This window comes from Capra hircus, chromosome 9, assembly GCF_001704415.2.
Source record: "Capra hircus breed San Clemente chromosome 9, ASM170441v1, whole genome shotgun sequence".
NCBI lineage: Eukaryota > Metazoa > Chordata > Mammalia > Artiodactyla > Bovidae > Capra > Capra hircus.
The window spans coordinates 84923044-84943368 of NC_030816.1; the positions used below are offsets into that span (position 1 = coordinate 84923044).

The 20325-nt window shown below is 40.1% G+C and overlaps 1 protein-coding gene across 1 annotated transcript in view; it reads right to left on the reverse strand.

Annotated features, from left to right (window-relative positions):
- The window catches only part of PARK2 (parkin RBR E3 ubiquitin protein ligase), a 1213425-nt gene that overhangs the window by 646845 nt on the left and 546255 nt on the right, over positions 1 to 20325 (reverse strand). The gene's annotated exons all lie outside the window — the stretch shown is intronic.

The window sequence follows — 20325 nt, forward strand, 5'->3', positions numbered from 1 at the left end:
AGTTACATTTAATGGTTTACAAATGTAATTAAATACCTTTATTTCATTTCATTTCAGTTCAGTTCATTTCAGTTTCAGTTGCTAACTTTTAAATGAAAACACACTTGCAAGTTACACTCAAAAGCGGTCTTTGAGGGACAGCAGTGGAATATGGGGGCTTCCCAGGCGGTTAGAGGTAAAGAACCGGCCTGCCAACTAATGCAGGAAAGGTTAAAAGAGGTAGGTTCCATCCCTGGGTCTGGAAGATCCCCTGGAGGAGGGCATGGCAACCCACTCCAGTATTCTTGCCTGGGGAATCTCATGGACAAAGGAGCCTGGCGGGCTACAGTCAACCGGTTGCACAGAGTTGGACGCGACTGAAGCAACTCATCAGGCAAGCAGGCACACTGGAACAGCGGTGGCAAGCCTGCAAGACCCCCGGCTGCAGTCGAGAGGCTGAGCAGACTCCGTTATCCCTTTTTCCTTCCTGAGGCCCCGTGAGAATTACAGTTAATAATGGCACCATGTGAATCCAGGACACCAAGGAAGACAAAAGGCAGAAGTCTGGGTGAGAAGAGAGTTTCAAACTTTTCTGGAAATCTGCCCTCGGCTAAAACAGAGGGACCTCTCTGCATGGAGGCCCACGGGGAGCCCAAAAAGGATACGGAGGTGAGGAAGAAAGCCGACTGAGACCTGGAGCAACTAACAGGGAGAAAGTTTCCTTTCAAGAAGCATAAGATCCTAAATCTTCCTGCTGCAACTGGCAGATCCTCGGCTTAGAAACACGGAATGCAATGAAACTTTCTGTGCATATGACAAATAGGCACTTTTCGTGTGTTGTTTTTTTCAGGGTCCAGAAAGCAATGAAAATATTTATGTAGCGATTTTGTTACATAAGTACCATTTTATCTGACAAATCCTTATGTTATACCAGGAAATTACAGAAAGCTCATTCAAACTTTTCTTCTTGATCTCAAACATTAACAAAATAATACAAGTAATAAAACTGCAGAGAGATCAGTTGGATATGAGAATTAGACATAATGAGATACATGTGCTAGTTCATCCATGCTACTCAAACTATTAGTACTGAATGCTATTGCTATAGCCCCGTGGAAAGAGAAACACATGTCCCAGTTACTTTCTGACATTATAACGCAGATTTAACTATTCTCATTTCTAGTTTTAGAAAATATAAATTGTTTAATCATTGTATTTAAGTATGCATTGTATACTATACAATAGTTGCATGGTTAAAGCATTTATAATTAATGGTCTTCACATAGGAGTGAGAAAGGTATCCAGACCACAAGGTTTAAAAAGACTGCAAATCACATGGCAGCACCAGGGAGCTAGGAATTAGAATGTGTCAAGGAAAGAATAAAAAGAAAATCTATTTCATCTCTCAAAGGTAGAGAACTGGAGAAAGATATCAGAAAAACCATGTCAGACAGAACAGTGTGAAATACATGTCTTAATAAAGAATTGTGTGCCTGTTTTTTCAGAAGTTGTTCTTTTTGGTCCAATAGTAGTCACAACCAAGAAAAATACACAACTTATATAAGCATCTATATCAGGACTCACGAAACAATGGCCTTGTTGACCAAATCCAGGCTTGTTTTTGTACAGCCCATGACCTAAGAATGCCATTACATTTTTCAGTGGTTAGAAGCATTAAAAGAAGAGTATTCTGTGGTACACAAAAAGTAAATGATACTCAAATTTCCAAGTCCAAAATTAAATGTATTGCACACAGCTGTAGTTCATTTGTGTATTATCTGTGTGGCTTCTGCACAGCAATGTCAGAATTGAGCTGTGTTGAAACACAGAGGAAGTGGCTCAACAAGCCTTCATATTTACTATCTGGCCCTTTTATGGAAAAAGTCTGCCAATCCTTGATAGCATATAAAATGTTCCAAGTTCATAATGAAAAGCAATCAAAAAACACTGTAGCATCATTTTGGCCACCATATAATCTCATTCATTTGTTGAAGTAGTTGCATTCTGGGTCTCAAGTGAGAAATTACTTCAATTAAAACCTTAGCGCTACTCATCTGTCAAATCTGAGAACACATTGATAGAATTCAGTGATCCAAGTTGTTTGAATCAGTAACAGAGTAGACAATCTTAAAATCTGGGGATTTGCCTCGAGTGACCTTACAACTGACTGAAAATCATGAAGCAGAATATTATTTATGAGGCAAAAAATCAGAAATAAAGACATTGATATTTCTCCCGGCAATCTTGATTCCAGTTTGTGTTTCTTCCAGTCCAGTGTTTCTCATGATGTACTCTGCAGCATGGAAAAGGTAATTTAAGCATTTTTACTACAATTTTACCAATTATCACAAGTTATCATTGAATGTTTTGCATTTAAAATATCCTCTTGAATGTTTCCATAAATATCTAAGTCATATAATTAAACTTTAGGGATTAAAATTATTTTGAAAATCATACTTGTTCAGAATTGAGACAGGAGTACGTCAAGGCTGTATACTGTCACCCTATTTATTTAACTTATATGCAAAGTACATCATACAAAATGCTGGGCTGGATGAAATACAAGCTGGAATCAAGATTGGCGGGAGAAATATCAATAACCTCAGATAGGCAGATGACACCACCCTTATGGCAGAAAGTGAAGAAGAACTAAAAAGACTCTTGATAAAAGTGAAAGAGGAGAGTGAAAAAGTTGGCTTAAAGCTCAACATTCAGAAAACTAAGATCATGGCATCCTTGGTCCCATCCCTTCATGGCAAATAGATGGGGAAACAGTGGTAGACTTTATGTTGGGGGGCTCGAAAATCACTGCAGATGGTGACTGCAGCCATGAAATTAAAAGATGCTTACTCCTTGGAAGAAAGGTTATGACAAACCTAGACAGCATAATGAAAAGCAGAGATATTACCTTGCCGACAAAAGTTGATATAGTTCAAGCTGTGGTTTTTCAGTAGTCATGTATGGATGTGAGAGTTGGACCATAAAGAAAGCTGAGTGCCGAAGAACTGATGCTTTCAAATTGTGGTGTTGGAGAACACGCTGGAGAGTCCCTTGGACTACAAGGAGATCAAATCAGTCCATCCTAAAGGAAGTCAGTCTTGAATATTCATTGGAAGGACTGATGTTGAAGCTGAAACTCTAATACTTTGGCCACTTGATGCAAAGAACTGACTCCTTGGAAAAGACCCTGATGCTGGGAAAAGTTGAAAGCAGGAGGAGAAGGGGACAACAGAAGATGAGACGGCATCACCGACTCAATGGACATGAGTTTGAGTGAACTCCGGGAGTTGGTGATGGACAGGGAGGGCTGTTGTGCTGCAGCCCAAGGGGTCACAAAGAGTTGGACATGACTGGGCCAACTGAGCTCACTGAAAGTAGGTATTTCCACCTGTCATACAGTAGATCTTGTTCTGTGTTTTCCTCCCTTTGATATAAAGGCCTTTTGCTTCTAATAAAGCTAAGCACGGTGTTATGATTATAGTAGAGGCTTAATAATGCAACCATTAAATACTAAGCAGGGAAAATAATATGGGAAAAGATCTTTTGAATAAATATATATCCACCAAGCAACTCTTTGTTAAACAGCCCTTAAAATCTAAGAATACAGCTATGAAAAAGAGAGAAGAATCCTTTTCTTATAGCTTTTGTTAAGTATACAGAAAGGCTAATGTTGTAAATTAGCTGGGCACACATATTCAATGAATAAAATTAAAAAGGATATTAATGCAAAATGCTGGTCAGATGTAAAACAAATGGAATACACATACACTGCTGCTCAAATATAAAATGACACAGCTAGTTTAGAAATTTACTAGAAATTAAAAAAAAATTAAACATACAACTAACAACAAGCCTTCGCCATTCCACTCCTAGATAATTAACAGGTCAATGAAAACATGAGTCCCCAAAGAGAATCATATACCAATGGTCAAAACAACTTTAGTCTTAGCAGCCTTGAACTGGAGACCACCCAGATATCTATCAAAATATGAACGGATAAACAAAATGTGCTACATGTAGCCAATGAAATACTACTCAGTAATCAACAGTATTATGTTATTTACAAATGCAACACCATGGATGATTCTCAAAATTATGGGAAAGAAAGAAGCCAGATATGAAATACAATATAGGCATGGGGCTTGCCTGGTGGATCAGTCATAAAGGATCCACCTCTCAATGCAGGAAACATGGATTCGATCCCTGATCTGGGAAGATTCCCACAAGCTGCAGAGCAGCTACGCCAGGGTGTCGCAACGGCTGAGCCCAGGAGCCGCAACCATTGAGCTCATACACGCTAGAGCCTGTGCTCCCAACGGGAGAGGCCACCACAGTGAGAAGCCCTCAAGCCACAACAAAGAGTAGCCCCTGCTTGCTGCAACTAGAGAGAAACTGGAGCAGAACTGAAGACCCAGTGCAACCGAAATAAATAAAATGGCTTAAAAAACTGATATATACTAGAGTCCACTTACATAAAATGCAAACTACAGTGGCGAAAACAGAGGAGCGGTAGCCGTGAGGCGGGGGCGGAGGGAGGGGCGGGCTCTGGGAGGGCACGGAGAAGCTTTCCGGGGTATTCCGGGCTGAGTGGGGTCCTCTCAAACTGAATATGCTAAAGGCTGAACCCTCTGTAGAATGTGACTGCATTTGAACAGAGGGTTTTTAAACAGGGAATTAAGGTAAGATGAGGTCATTATGGTGGACTCTAATTCAGTGTGAGAATATTCCCTGGTGGCTCAGAGGTTAAAGCATCTGCCTACAATTCGGGAGACCTGGGTTCGATCCCTGGGTCGGGAAGATCCCCTGGAGAAGGAAATGGTAACTCACTCCAGTATTCTTGCCTGGAGAATCCCATGGATGGAGAAGCCTGGTAGGCTATAGTCCACAGGGTCACAAAGAGTCAGACACAACTGAGCAACTTTGCTTACTTACTTACTTAGAGAGGCACATAGACAAAGTGTGGGTCATGGCAGAGAGTGAGTGTGGCCGCCAAGTGTGGTGTGGTTAGTTAGTTAAAATCCAGTGTGACTGGTGTCCTTAAAAGGCATCTCTAACAAATGGGAGTAGGACATAGAACAGACAAAACATCATATGAACACACAGAAGACAACCCTCTATAAGCCAAGACAAGAGGTCCTAGTACTGACAACATAATTTCAGACTTTTAGCCATCAGAATTGTGAGTAAACAAAATTCTGTTGTGTAAGCCACACAGTTCGTGGTGCTTCATTATGGCACATCTAGGAAACCAAGACAGAGGTTATAGGTTATAGGTTATAGGTTATAGGGATGCTCTCCAGCTTCACTGTGACGGCGGTTGTGTGGGATGATACACTTGTCAGAACTTTTCAAATTATACCCTTCAAATGGGGACCATCAATTTCACAGAAACTATTTCTCAGTAATGTGTAATAGGAAAAAATGAACTGAGAAAATGACAAGGAAATTCTGTGAGGGAAGTAGGAGCTTTGCATCAAATGGTGCTTGACCAATAGAATATGAATATCTAACTCCCTTCCTCACTCCATACAGTTTCTAAAAGAAAACAAATGAAAACATCTTTACTACCTTGAAACAGATAGAACTTTTTACAAGGACACTGAAAGCTCTAACCATCAATGAAAAAAATTATAAACTGACCGTCAATGAAAATTATAAAAACAACGAATGATCACCAAAAGACACTTGTGAATATGCAAGCTACATACTGGAGGAAATATTTGCAATGCATACATCTATGAAATAATATCTAAGCTATACAGAGAACTTCAAAAATAGCACCAATTTTTTCATGTATGACAAGCATGTAGACAAGCACACCAATTCAAAATAAGAAAAAGACTTAAAAAGAAGACATATAAATGGTCAATAATCATAGGAAAAGATAGTCAGCATCATTAATAATCAGGAAATGCAAGCTAAAATAAAATACAGTTTCAATGGTTTCACATCTTAGCCAGCATAATGGCTTTTTTTTTTTTTTTTTTTTTTTTAAGGTGGATAATACTAAGGATTGACTAGACGGAGGCATGAGGAATTTTTTTGGAAATGTTCTGTATTTTGATTCCAGTTGTAGTTACATGAGTATGTATCACTGTCAAAGCTCATAGCACTGAACCCTTAAATTCAGTTCATTTTATAAATTGTTCCAAAATTTAGAACAAGGAACTGAATTTTCACCTCTCCTCATTCAATAAGGACTTACTGATGCCCTGCCTTTCCGTAGCTCTTCAACCTTAGAAGGTTTCCTGACCATTCAGGGATGAGCTGGCCCAGGACAAATGGAGAAATAACATAACTTACCTCATAGGGGTGTTGCAAGGATAAAATATAAAATGGTGAGGCCACTGCCAGACACATACTACGTTCTCAACAAAAGTTAGCCATTTCTGTATTTACCATTCATTAATTAGGGACCATAGGCAGTATGGTTTAAAGAGCATTAATCCATGTAATGAAATTATTTTAAATTAAGAAAGAAAAGTATCTTTACTTCTTCAGTACTTTTCCAGTGTAGACTTTAGAGGCAATAATCTGTAACAATTGTCATGGGATAATCCAAGCCACTGACAATCAACAAAGACCAGTTCTGTGGCTCTGAACTGGTTGCTAACATTCATCATCAAGCTACAGAATTCTCAAACTGAAGGACCACATCCTACTTATATCTACATGCTTTGATATGAATAGCAAAACGCTGTATGTAAACACACTGAATATTCAGATACATGTTAACTCAATCGGGCTTTACTTTTCTTTTCTTTATATTCTCATTTTCATACTATAAAAAAACTGAAAGATCTACATTTTTCAAAGTTGTGTTGTGTTTTCTTCTAAAGCAGATTTTTTTTTTCCTAATGAATTGTGTATAGAATCCAAAGTATAAAACAAATAATGCACGCTTATTCTACTTGGACAAAAAGGATGAGTCCCCCAAACTCTTGATGCCTAATGGTTGGAGCTCTCCTGCAGTTCCTTGCCATGTGGCTTTCCTAAATGTGGCTGTTTATTTCATAAGTTAGTAGGAGAATATCTGTATAGACCCCCTAAATGCAGTCTCCTGTAATGTAATTAAAGGAAGTCTTACATATTAATAGCATGACTGGGGGAGTGGCAGGTATCTCATTACTTTTGCCATCTTCTCTTGGTTAGAAGGAAATCAGCAGAACCACCCACATTCGAGAGGAAGGGATTTCACAAAAGCTTGGACACCACGAGGTGAGAGATCACTAGAGGTCGCCTTCTTGACTGTCCCTGCCAAAGTTGTTTTATAGATGAGGAGAAAGACCTTTCATAACATGAAAGTTTAAGAAATGATAAATGCTGGGAAAACTAAACAGCTCCATCTAAAACATAAAATTAGAACTTCTTACACCATACAAAAAAATAAACTCAAAAGAGACTAAAGCCCTAAATGTGGGACCAGACAGTATAAAACTCTTACAGGAAAACATAGGCAGAACACTCTGGCATAATTACAGCAGAATCTTTCTCAATCCATATCCCAGAGTAAGGGAAATAAAAATAAAAATAAGCAAATGGGACCTAATTAAACACAAATATCCTTTTTGTCTGTTTGTTTTAACTCAAAACCTTTTGCACAACAAAGGAAGGCATAAACAAAATGAAAAGACAGCCCACAAAATGGAAGAAAATATTTACAAATAATGTGACCAGCAAGGGATTAGTCTCCACAATTTATAGCTTGCAGCTTTATATCATCAGAACAACAACTCAATCAAAAAAACAAGGAGAAGACCTAAACAGACATTTCTCCAAAGAAGACCTAGAGATGCCCAAGAGGCACATGAAAAGATGTTCAACTTCACTGATTATTAGAGAAATGCACATCAAAATTGCAATGAGTGATCACCTCACAACAGCCAGAATGGCTATCATCAAAAAACCTACAAATAGGAAATGCTGGAGAGGGAGTGAAGAGAAAGGAACCCTCTTACACTGTTGGCAGGAAGGTAAGCTGGTGCAGCCCTATGGAGCGCAATATGGAGGTTCCTTAAAAAACTAAAAATAGAGCTAACATATAACTCTGCAATCCCACTCCTGAGCACACGTCCGAAGAGACACATAGTCCGAAGGGATACACGCATTGCAATGCAGCACTGTTTACAACAGCCAAGACATGGAAGCCACCTAAATGTCCATTGACAGAGCAATGGATAAAAAAAGATGTGTTACATATATACAAGGGAACATTACTCAGCCATTATAAAGAATGAAATAATGCCAGACAAAGTTCACACAGTACCACTAAATCTGCATGCTCTCTGATAATGCCTCCATGTTCATCGGGTCACAAGCACAGGCATAAGGAACCTGCACCCATGTGTAGGCTTATCAATGGCTTCCAATTATTTAATATAATTTCTTTGACCTCAGAAAGGCACTTTGCAGCTCTTCTAGAATTTGAAACCACTACCATCTCTAGTCATCGCTCTTAAAATACATTCATGTGATGCAAATTTTAAGTCACTGAAGTCATTATTAACTCATTCAACAAATTATGTACCCCAATGGGTCACAAAGAGTCGGACATGACTGAGCGACTGAACAATAACAACAACGTGACAGATATTTTGCTGGACTGGAGATAAGCCACTGGGCAAGTCTTTTACATTTAAAGGGATGAAAGTGATTGAAGAAATAATATATATATTTTTAGGGTCCACAGGAGGAACCCCTGACCTAGACTGTTAGAAGGAATATTGTTTAGGCTGAGACCTGAGGAAAAAATAAGAATCAGAAATGAAAAGCAAAACTGCACAACAGAAAAGGTTTTGAGCAGGAAAAACAGAACCAGTCACCACCAGCCACTAGACTATTTGTGGGATATGTGTATACTTTCAAAGAGATGATATCAATAATCAATCCATGAATAATCATTTATTTTGGTGCCTCCTAAACATCTTATTCTACATTACGTGAAATTAAGATTCCACGAAAATGTTTATTTCGAGGCCTTCCCTGGTGACTCAGCTGGTAAAGAATCCACCTGCCATGCAGGAAACCTGGGTTTGATCCCAGGGTTGGGAAGATCCCCTGGAGAAGAGAACAACTACCCACTGAACTATTCCAGCCTGGACGATTTCATGGGCTGCAGAGAACATGACTAAGCCACTTTCACTCTCAAAATATACATTCAAACATAATGAAATGCAAAGCACTGATTTCAAAGGAATGGGGATGCCCACATGGCAAATAGTGTCTTTGTACTTTTGAGAGAGATTGACTGGGTTTCAAACCCAACAACCATTACCAGATACGTGACAATAGCTGGGTGTGTTAGTCACTCAGCTGTGTCCGACTCTCTACAAACTCATGGACAGTAGCCCACCAGGCTCCTCTGGCCATGGAATTCTTCAGACAACCATACTGGAGTGGGTTGCCATTCCTTCTCCAGATCTTCCCAGCCCAGGGATCAAACCCAGGGCTCCGGCACTACAGTCAGATTCTGTACTGTCTGAGCCACCATGTAACAATAAGGAAGTTAGGTCATCAGAACATCAGTTTTTTACACATTATGTGAAACAATGACAGCTGTGCCTATAACATAATGAAAGTGAGAGAAGGGAAAAGCTGGCTTAAAACTCAACATTCAAAAAACAAAGATCATGGCATCTGGTCCCACCACTTCATGGGAAATAGATGGGGAAACAATGGAAACAGTGTCAGACTTTATTTTCTTGGGCTCCAAAATCACTGCAGATGGTGACTGCAGCCATGAAATTAAAAGATGCTTGCTCCTTGGAAGAAAAGCTATGACCAACATAGACAACATATTAAAAAGCAGAGACATTACTTTGCCAACTAAGGTCTATCTAGTCAAAGCTATGGTTTTTCCAGTAGTCATGCATGGATGTGCAAGATGGACTATAAAGAAAGCTTAGCACCGAAGAACTGATGTTTTTGAACTATGGTGTTGGAGAAGACTCCTGAGAGTCCTTTGAACTGCAAGGAGATCCAACCAGTCCATCCTAAAGGAAATCAATCCTGAATATTCACTGGAAGGACTGACTTTGAAGCTGCAGCTGCACTACTTTGGCCACCTGATGCAAAGGACTGACTCACTGGAAAAGACCCTGGTGCTGTGAAAGATTGAAGGCAGGAGAAGAGGATGACAGAGGATGAGATGGTTGGATGGCATCAGTGACTTGATGGACATGAGTTTGAGCAAGCTCAGGAAGTTGGTGATGGACAGGGAAGCCTGGCATACTCTAGTCTATGCAGTCGCAAAGAGTTGGACATGAATAAGTGACTGAACTGAACTGACCTACATCATAGGGTTGATGGCTATATGAGGTCAAGTACTTATGAAAGTGTGAAGTGTTAGTCGCTCAGTTGTGCCTGACTCTTTGCAAACCTATGGCCGGCAGCCTGCCAGGCTCCTCTGTCCATGGGATTTTCCAAGAAAGGATACTGGAGTGCTTTGCCATCTCCTTCTCCAGGTGACCTTTCTGACACAGAGATCAAACCCGGGGCTCCTGCACTGCAGGCAGATTCCTCACCAACTGAGTTAGTTGCTAAGTCAAAGTACTTATACATATAATTAATATTCAATAAATATTAGCACGTACTGCTTAATAACTCTAATAGGATAAAAATGGGATCATGGAAAGAACACCCCAAAAGGGCAGAGATTCGGAAGGTCTATGTTCTAGATGTAATTTCACTAGAGTTAGGGTGATCAATTTAGACACAGTTTAAACATCTTTATGCCTTAATTTCCTATCTATAAATTGTGAGTAATAAGAGCTCACATTCAAAAAAATAAAGAATGAGCTAATTAATGTGAAAATCCTTTATAACTATAGCCGGGCATTCAGCTATTAGTGAGGGGACAACTGGAGCTGTGAACATTTTTAGACAGTGTAATAGTAGAAAGCAGTGGACTCACACAGTAACCTCCTTATTACTGCCCCAAACATAATGCCACATCCAAAGAGAAGAGATGGTTGATACATAATGACGCAGCTGCTGCTGGGATCAGCAATTAACCAGAGCAAGTGTCTATGCTTGTATTTTGCTGCCGAGTTAACTCGATAGCTGTTTAAACAGAATATCTCAGCGGGTCTTAAAGATTTCCCCCCAAAACTGGGATATTTGTATCGCTTATGAGACATAATTTGGCATGATTTGGTATAAAATGAATTTCCTTCCATTACTAAAATGTGTTTCATATCATCAAAAGCAAGCATTTCATCATTAATACTCAGTAACATACTTTTCCCCTCCAAGGAAATTATTACAAGACAGAAACACCACATTTCTAAAAACAATCTGCATCGTTGTAAGTGAAACACCCCTTGGTCCACTGCACCAGAGCTCTGCCGAGTTCTGGCCCAGTCGATCACTGTCACTATTCATTGAGAGCCCTTCACGTAGGGTGCCATTGTGCTAAACGTGCCAAATGGTAAACAGCGTGGCTATTCCTTCACAATTTCCAGTTACCAAACTATTTCTAAATCACAAGATGCCCTCAGTTATATCACCAAGTGCTGACAGCTCTGCTATAGGCACATCACAGAGACAGCAGGATTTGAAGAGCTGTGATTTTTTTTTTTTTGTCCTATTTCATAGAATGGAAACAATGGAGACAAATAAAGGCTTACAGTGATTCACTTTTATGCACTCTTAACAGATTTAATTTAGGAGAACCATGTGATTATCTTCATCTGTTCAAGTTCTCTTTACTAAGAATAATCTTGCCACTGCAATGGAGGGAAATTTGCTGCTGCTCAGAGTAGAGGCGGTTTCAGGCCGCATAAGACGCTTCTGACTGTTGGGGTGGTAGCTCTCATTTCAATTCAAGGCATGTGAATCGATTTGAATAACAACATTTATTATCATGTAAAGCTTCCTAGTTATCTCAGCTGGCTTTATATCTTGATAATTACGACTGGGACTGGACCATGCTTATTAAATGTGATAAGAAGTTTATTAGATTTCTAGTGAATGCCCAGATACCACCACCATCATCAAATACAGTTTTATGAACAACACATCACATTTCGGTGTGTACTATCCTACTGTGAATCCCATACTGATGCTGAACTCAAAGAGCCACCTTTTTTATTCAAAAAAGGGAGAGGAAGAAGTAATATAGGACGTGCTTAAATGATTAACAGATCACAGTTTAGTTCAGTTTTCTGTTGCTTCAATGGAATGAGCTGGCCATGAAGATGTAGCAGTATGGGGTGACTGTCTTGGCCAGTCCACAAAAGCTACACATTTTGTACAAATGGAGGTGACTTAACAGGGCAAGTGGCTTGATAAGAACTGGACAAAGACTATCCAAAAAAAATCATTTCTTGAGGGTGGTCGAGGCAGTGAACTCGGATGGGCCCGGCCCAATCAGGCATTAGACACACTTGTAATGAACGGGCGGCTGGCTGTGCCTAAACCTGAAGCCGTGAGTATGACTCCCATGACCAGGCATTTTCACTGACTGCCAGCGTTTAGGCAGGGGACATTACCCGTACTGACCTGGGTTTTGTGAGCTGAAAGGAGCATAAATGGCTTAATAAATATATGTGTGTGTGTGTGTGTGTGTGTGTGTATTTTTTCTTAAGAAAACCCCGAGGCCTCCCCAAAGCACAAAATAACTCTTGGCCAAAAGATGTCAGATTGTCCTTGAACATGTATGCTGGCAAGGACCTTTTAAAACAGCAATTAGTTGAATGCAAAATGAACATTTGCTCTAGTTCATAAACTTTACTTTGAGCCTTTTCATGTCAAGATCCTTCTAGCTTTTCCTTTCTTTCTCTCTCCATTTCCTCCTCCACTCTTTGTTACAATCCAGGTTCAATCACCTCTAAAAATAGACTATGTATGCCCTAATGAGACAGTAGAGACAAAGTATCTATTCAAGATTGAAAGTGAAAAGTGAAAGTGTCAGTCGCTAAATCATGTCCCATTCTCTGCGACCTGGTGCACTGTAGCTGGCGAGGCTCCTCCCCATCTATGGAATTCCCCCAGCAAGGATACTGGAGTGGGTTGCCATTCCCTTCTCCAGGGGATCTTCCTGATCCAGGGATCAAACCCAGCTCTCCTGCATTGCAGGCAGATTCTTTACCATCTGAACCACCAGGGAAGCCCCACAAACAAAGTTTGTAGTTATCTAAACTTTCTCAGGATTAATTCAAGTGGCCAAAGTTCACACAAACACTTTTTTGAAGTTTCCATATCTTTCTGTAGGAATCGCCCTCCATTTGTATTTTACAGTTTCCTCCACTTTAGCTCAATATTTAATAAAACCAGCTCCTATAAAAACCTCTTCCTTTTACGTCTATTTCTTTCATCAGGCAAAATGGGAAAGATTGTCGTGGAAGGACAAATTAGATCTTAGTGATAAATCATTCTAATTCTTAATTTTTGAAATGATACTACTTAGGGGAAATGTTTTTAGCTCCCTACCTTCCTACCTTTGCCCATTTGACCCCCTGCACCCCTCAGTTGCCCATCCATGCAGTTATGCACCTGCTCTTTCTGTGATGGGGTATGTGATTTTATCCAACAGGAAGACTGAGGGCAGATCACTGTGGCTACAAGTATGCTCTGTATTCCCTGAACGAGCTTCATTAGGGACCAGGCAGATCCTTCCACATGTTCATCCAATATCCATTCCCTTATTGGTTCAAAAGGCAGAGACCAGAGGGATACAATTAATCTATGTTCTAAAAGTTTGAGAACCAACAATAGCAGACTTTCTTCCCATTCAGGCCAGACACATATGCAAACTGTTTTATGGTTTGGGGTGTCATCATGGCTTAATTCTTCCACTGGCTTTTTCACTCCTCTGAAATGCAAGCCTACTCTCACTAGCTGCAAACTCACTGACCTCCCTGTTTCTATTCCCAGCATACCAAAACTCCATTTCAGGGCAGCCCTCCAGGGTTTCCACTGAGCCTCGTGAGTTTGAAAAATGACAGCTGTCTGGGTGTTCTGTTCATTCTACTGAAAGAATTAACATAAACAAAACAGACATAGCTCGTCAAGGCCTCTTGTCAACTAGCTGTGGTGATTTGCTCATCATTCCTTCAAAATAACCTCCCAACCTTCCTATTTACGAATAACTACAAGTTTTATAGCAGAAACCAACACATCATAAAGCAACTATCTTCCAATTAAAAATAAATTTTAAAAAATCCAGGATAGTTTATGACTGCTGTTGGTGTGTGGTTGCTAAGTCATGTCTGATTCTTTGTGGCCCCAAGGACTATAGCCCACTAAGTTCCTCTGTCCATGGGATTTCCCAGCCAAGTGTGTTGCCATTTCTTTTTCGAGGGGATCTTCCAAACCAAAGGATCAAACCCTTATCCTCTGCATTGCAGGCAGATTCTTTAACACTGAGCCATGAGGGAAGGCTAGGTTTATGATCAGAAAAGGAAATAAGAGCTTGTTTTAAAATATCTGTTCTGTTTCACAAGACTATATTTGTCTATAATAATTTGAAATGTAACTCAGACATCTGTTGGTTTTTATGTTAACACCTCAAATTGGCTTCATTTAAAAATGTATGAATCAGCCAACAGATCAAAGGTTCTTGGCTTCTAAAATTCAACATTCTCTTATTTTCACAGTTTTAAGTCTCATAAGATCAGTACGTCTACATGATTTGTTCAAATCCATTCCATAGCTTACAACTAGTGATTATGCTTCTTGAAATTAGTCGGCTTGCTAAGACATGCTCACAATCGATTTTGATGTATGCCACATTAAGAAATTTATTCATAGAAGTAATTGTGACATTATTCAGGAACCAAAAGCAAATGGAAATGCACAGCATGTTTCTTGCCCAATGTCATGCTCTGGTTTAAGGAAATATTTTCTCAATCTAATTCAGATCACATCTGCTATCACTTTACCCAAGACCAAGAAAAACAGTAATATTTTAGTTAGAAATCAGTGAACTTTTCCAGGTTTTGTAATAAAGCTATGTTCCTGGACAATTTAGCAAGGTCTAGCCTTCTACCTCAAAATGACTAAGCACAGAAAAGCTATCTTGGGCGTTCATCTTGGTAACATATTCGAAAATAATTATACATGCATAAAACCCTATAAACTTTTTCAAGGGTTTCTGCTCTGATTGTGTGAATAAGATAGGGAAGTTACAACTGGGAAAGATGAGTATAAAGGATTACAAAATTTTCCAAATTGAGACTTAAAAAAAGAAGAGCAAGGTTTGATTTGATGGATTTATAATCGAATTCTCCTTTATACCCTTTCTTCACACAAAATGACAAATCCAGATGGGACCCAACCTTTCCTTTGAAATCTTCACAGGCTGGCAAACTGGGAATTGTGAGCTCTGATAGCGGATGGCCTGGTGACCACGAAGGAAGTAGAAAACTTATCATAAAATTTCCGAAGCTCAGCCTTCAGCCCTTTTTTGCAAGGCAGAAAGAACTGTTCAAGACGCAGTAACCTCTAGAGGCATCATTCTATTAGAACAATGTCAAATAGAAGGTAAACGCCAATGTGGATACACAGTATCTCTAGGAATTGGCAATCTGCTAGAAAGACTGGCATTCAGGAGCAACTAGGGATACAATTTCACAACAAGCAGATTTTCTAGCTCAAAAGTGAATTTGTATTGACCAAATACAAAGTCTCTTATTCTCTCAAAATGTATTGGATCTGTGTCCTCCTTTTGAAAAAAAAATTAATTGGAGGATAATTGCTTTAAAATATTGTGTTGGTTTCTGCCACACATGAACATGAATCAGCCCCTCCCTCTTGAAGCTCCCTCCCACCTCCCACCCCAACCGATCCCTCTAGGTTGACACAAGGGCCCCAGATTTGAGCTCCCTGCGTTGTACAGCAGATTCCCACTGGCTTATTTCACATGTGGTAGTGTGTATGATTCAACGCTCTCTCTCTGTCCCACCCTGTGGGGCCCTAAATGGGAAACCTTAAAGATGGGCTAGCTTTGCGGTTTAGAGCTAAGATGGCGCCTGGCAGAAGAGATGAGGGCGCAGCCTAAGTTGTTTGTTAAAACGTTTGATTGGCTCTCTTGATTTCTGGGCACGTGGACAGCGGGTGATCACCATAGACTCTTGCTACAATGAAGCCATGACGACTTGACCTTTAACGTGATTGGTGCAACTATGGTATATTAAGATTTGACCTTTAACATGATTGGTGCAACTATGGCATATTACAATTTGACCTTTAACGTGATTGGTCCAACCCCCGAAAAACCCCCTTGCTTGCCTACATAAACCAAGAGTTTGTGGCAATGAAGCAGAAGTGCTTAGAGTGAACCCCTGTAACGTCTGATTGTGTCTTCGCGGAGGGGCTGGGTTGGTGGACAGCAGGCTCACCTCTCCTCGGGACCCCTGGGCTTTGCTGAGGGAAGTTCCACTGCCTCTCTCTGTGGAGCGCCCCCTGCACCACCGTCTGTTTCTGCACCCTGAGCCCACAGTTCTGTTCTCTACATCTGTGTCTCCTGCATCGTCCTTTCTAGACCCCAAGCCCCCAAGCCCCCTAATGTTGACACCTCAAGCTCTCTGTAGATGATTGGGATGCGCTGTTAACCAGCGTCCCGCTATCCATCACAGTTTCCTAAGTGCCTTCTTCAGAGAGCTGCGGCAGGATCTCTCCAGACACAAATGAGAACCTGCGAGGCTTCTGCCTTAAGGCCTCCAGGGGCCCCAGCCCATGCTCAGGACATCTGTACTCCCTGCTTCCTAACATGGCTCCTGAAATCCTTTCTGCTCTGATCATTTTCCTCCGCCCACCCTAGCTGATTTTCTAGCAATCCCCTTCATGGAAACCCAAAACTACACTTACAAAGAAACAAAGTTATACGTCATTTTCAATCTTCCCGGAACTTTAATCTGTTCAGAAAATCCTTGGCCTTTGAGTGTTTCAATTAAGAGGTCTTAGGACATGTTTAATAAGAATGTTGTGTTTATAGAGCCAGGATAACATTTAAATTCTGTTAACTGGAATTAACAGAACTTAAATACAACAGAGTCTAATATTTCTTTATCAAATACTCTTCACTCACTCTCTGCAACTGAATATTGCAAGTTAATAAATCTCTCTTTTGAAGTATTCTGGAAACTATATTCCCTGAGGAGTCTGCCCCAGTTACCAAGGTTGGTGGAAATAAAAGTTTTCCTGCATGAAATAAAGATGTAGAATAATAACCATCATCCTACAGGTTTATTAGGATCTAGTGAGTCAAGTCAGAGAAGGCAATGCCCCCCCACTCCAGTACTCTTGCCTGGAAAATCCCATGGACAGAGGAGCCTGGTAGGCTGCAGTCCATGGGGTCGCTACTAGTTGGACACCACTGAGCGACTTCACTTTCACTTTTCACTTTCACGCATTGGAGAAGGAAATGGCAACCGACTCCAATGTTCTTGCCTGGAGAATCCCAGGGACAGGGGAGCCTGGTGGGCTGCCGTCTATGGGGTTGCACAGAGTCGGACACGACTGAAGCAACTTAGCAGCAGCAGCAGTGAGTCAAGTGATTTTTAAAAGTGAATGCAATAGAAAATTACAGTTTGTAAAATAAAAGAACCTGAGTTCAAGACATTACATATTAAGGTGCACCCTTGAGCAAGTTATTTAAATTCTATTTAATACAATACTTTGATTTCTCCAGGTATAATATAAGAATTAATATCAGCTTTATATACACAAGTTTGTTGTGAGGATATAACAATAACAATAAAAACATGACAAGCATTTTTCTACCTTTAAAACACAGTGCAGTGTTAGTGATTATTTTTCTTTGCATTAAGCCATACCACTAGATTCTTTCGCAAAATCTACATTATTAGAGTAGTGAGAACAGTGCTTTGCATTGCAATTTAAAGTAGTTAAGATGTTTACTTCTCAAAAGTGAAACATTAATTTTCTTCAAATTATGAACTAAATGTATCTTTCTGCCAAGTAACTGAATATCAAATCTCCTTCATAACCAACTTGCCTTTTTAGGAATTAAAAATAGTCACTATCCACTTAATTATTACCATAATTAGATGTTAAGGAAAAAAGAAAACAAAAAATTGCCACTATTGTCTTTCATCTTCATCTTTCCTGGTAGCTCATTGGTAAAGAATCTGCCTGGGATGTCTGGGTTGTAAAGATCCCCTGGAGAAGGAAATGGCAGCCCCCTCCAGTATTCTTGCCTGGAGAATCCCATGGACAGAGGACCCTGGTGGGCTGCGGTCCATGAGGTTGCAAAGAGTTAGACACCACTTAGTGACTAAATAACTGTCCTTCATCTCGAGAATTATTTATATTTCAAGTTAAAGCAAGGCTCACATATGGAGATCTATTGTCTACATATGAAATGATACCATTTTAAAAACAGAGAAATTTATATTTCTTCACATCTTTGAGATTTAATGGTAAAAACTAATGGCTATTAAAATTATCTTTTCCAAGATACAAAGAGTCTTACTATAACTGAAAATTTAAAAATAATTAAAATAATGAAATGTGTGTAAAATTCCAAAGAAGAAGAAGAATGATACCCATTTATTTTCACCCCACAGGAATCAAAGCTATCAAATGCATTATATTAATGCTGTCCAATCAACATTGCAATTTTCAAATTTAGAATATAATATATATTTAAAGAAAAATCATAGAATCCCTTTAAACACTGTTTAAAGTTTAATCCTATGTCTAATCACATATTGGAAAGGCAGCTACATGAAGCTGAAATCTGTAGAGTATACTCGACAGTGGAAGAAGCAGCTACAGTTTGGGTTCAGGGTGATACCATAGATTCAGGTTCCTGGTTTCTTTTATCTTGGTTCAGGGAGATAATTTATTCATATGAAGGAAAACTACTGTAAATTATGGTTGCAGAGGGAAGATCCATCTCAACGGATCTGAGAGGCATCTAAAGTCCTGCCACTGTAGTTTAGGTATCAATGTTCACCGTTCAGAATAGAACGTATACGAAGATCCAAAAAGTCAAGGTAATGAAGAAATTCATGAGCAGAATTTGACAGCTCTTACACTGTCACAGGAGCTATGTAGATGACCTGAGATCTATCTGGCTTGCTTATGTTTTTAGAAATGTAATTTATGCTAACACTATATTCTATGAACATGTACATGAATAAATTTCCTGTGCTGTGCTACTAACAGGAATAGTGTTGCATTCTAGTTATAGGTAGGATAGCTTATCTGCAGTGCACATTAAAAACTATGAAGCAAGGCTTAATGATAAGGCAGAAGAAGTTTCCTCAATAATAGTATATAAAAGCTCTCCTGCAAGAAAATATTCATATCTCTGGACTATCAGATAGCCTGGAATAACTACTACTAAATGAGACTCCATTTAATGTGGAAATAGTCTCCAGAGGCCAAGTTTTAAAAAATAAATCTAAATGGACATGTTATTTTTGGCAGACTCATTGGAAAAGACCCTGATGCTGGGAAAGATTGAGGGCAGGAGGAGATGGGGGGTGACAGAGGATGAGACGGTTGGATGGCATCACTGACTCAGTGGACATGAGTTTGAGCAAACTCAAAGATGCTGAAGGACAGGGGAGCCTGGCGTGCGGTTGTCCATGGGGTGGCAAAGAGTCGGACATGACTTAGTGACGGAACAACAGTTGCTATAGTGGCACAGACTGGCTGTTCACTGTCCTACGCAAGTGTGTATGCACACAGACTCTTCTCATGCGGCGGGCCAGCGGGAACAGAGACACCAACATGGTAGGGGCCAAGTCCAGATGGGACAAAGGAGAGAGGTACTGGAAACTCCTGGGGACCAAAAGGTTGCTAAGAGTATGAGAGCCAGCGCAAGCCTACTAAAGTGATTGTGGTCATTTTGTACTAAATACTATTGTGTCACATAAAATGGCATCAGATTCAAACACAAGGACAAGTGAGCTAAAAGTCGGTTCAGTTCAGTTCAGTTCATTCGCTCAGTTGTGTCTGACTCTTTGTGACCCCATGAATTGCAGCACGCCAGGCCTCCCTGTCCATCACCAACTCCCAGAGTTCACTCAAACTCACGTCCATTGAGTTAGTGATGCCATCCGACCATCTCATCCTCTGACGTCCCCTTCTCCTGCCCCCAATCCCTCCCAGCATCAGGGTCTTTTCCAATGAGTCAACTCTTCGCACGAGGTGGCCAAAGTACTGAAGTTTCAACTTTAGCATCATTTTTTCCAAAGAACACCCAGGGCTGATCTCCTTCAGAATGGACTGGTTGGATCTCCTTGCAGTCCAAGGGACCCTCAAGAGTCTTCTCCAACACCACAGTTCAAAAGCATCAATTCTTCAGCGCTCAGCTTTCTTCACAGTACAACTCTCACATCCATACATGACCACTGGAAAAACCAGAGCCTT